Here is a 1,416-nt window from a genome sequence, read left to right on the forward strand (position 1 = left end):
TATCTTAGCCACGTCATGGTCCCGCTTCAATTAATTTGTTAGTGTAATGATTTTTATTCATTTTACGTGTTTGTGTTTCTTTAGTGATTTATAGTCAAGGATAACACTACAGTTGTTCCTACACTAGAAGATCCAAAATCCGCTTTCCACAAGAAGAAAGAAAATATGGGTGAATCTAGCAACACTTTCAAAACTGATAAAATCAAACTTTTTCAGAAAACTCCAAGTAAGAAGGAAGTATGATATGCGCCAGAAACATCTAACAAAAAAAGTTCAGACGAAGAAAAAGTAAAAAGCGAGGTTGCAGAGATGGCGGATATTATGAGAATGATGATGGGCGATTACAAGAAGAGGATACATAAAGAACATGAACAGGGTATTCTTCCACTCTAGATACTAGTCGAGAGAAGTTTCGAGCTCAAAGGGCACATTATATCCATGGTCAAGGACATACCTTTCACCGGGAATGATTATTTACATGCTTTCAAGAACATTGATGAGGTCAAAGACATTGCAAACTACTTTCATGTTCCTAATGTGGCAAGAGAATCCATGTTACTAAGGATGCTTCCAGTGACTTTTATCGGTGAAGTAACGATTTGGTTGAAGTCTCTTGTACCCATATCCATTACTACATGGGAACTCTTCGTGATGCTTTCATTGAGAAATTGAGTCCACCTTCGAATATTTCAAAGCTGAAAAAGAAGATTGCTAACTTTCAACAAGAGGTTGGAGAATCATTGTACGAAGCATGGGAGAGATACAAGAGCTTGCTTGGAAGTTGACCTTAACATGATCGAAATGTTCAACAAGAAGTTTCCATATTCTATGATGGAGTGAATGTCACAAGTAGACAACTTCTTGACAAACAAGGGTCGATGACTGTAGGGTCGAAATATATTGTAAACAGTCGAAGTCTGTTTATTTGTACACTTCGTATGTTTTGTTCACTTCGTATATTTTGTTATGTATTTGCTAAGGTGTCTTTTGTACGAAGCTTAACGTCTAAGCCTTAGTATTTTTTGTACTTCCTGTTTCCTATAAATAGGAGCTGAGCATTAAGTAGATAGTAAGAGTCAGAGAGTGATTGTAATAAGTTCACCCTTTTTACTATCGTTCTGTACTTGTGTTCATCAGAAGTAATAGAGCTGAAACCAGATTATATTTACTTCTCGTGTTCAAATTACATTTGATTTACTCTAATTTGATTCATACTTGATTCATCACTTCTTCAATTGGTATCAGAGCAGGAATCATAATCTGCGATCTGATTTTCACTCTGGTTCAAAAGGTTTTTGAATCAGATTCTCATTCAAAAAGTTTCCGCACCTTTTGAAGTGAAAAGTGTTCTAGATCTTCAGTTGTGATTTGATTCTGCAACTGATTTGTTGAATCGAGTGTTTTACATGATTTTTC

The 1,416-nt window shown here is 35.7% G+C and overlaps 1 non-coding gene across 1 annotated transcript; it reads right to left on the reverse strand.

The window, feature by feature from the left end:
* Window positions 1-692: 692 nt before the first annotated feature.
* On the reverse strand, window positions 693-798 carry LOC145118080 (small nucleolar RNA R71). Its single transcript, XR_013713064.1, has one exon. It is a non-coding gene; the product is annotated as a small nucleolar RNA R71 (small nucleolar RNA).
* Between the last annotated feature and the right edge of the window lie 618 nt (window positions 799-1,416).

The sequence above is a fragment of the Lactuca virosa genome, chromosome 5, assembly GCF_052849685.1.
Source record: "Lactuca virosa cultivar CGN04683 chromosome 5, Lactuca_virosa_CGN04683_v6, whole genome shotgun sequence".
Taxonomy (NCBI): Eukaryota; Viridiplantae; Streptophyta; class Magnoliopsida; order Asterales; family Asteraceae; genus Lactuca; species Lactuca virosa.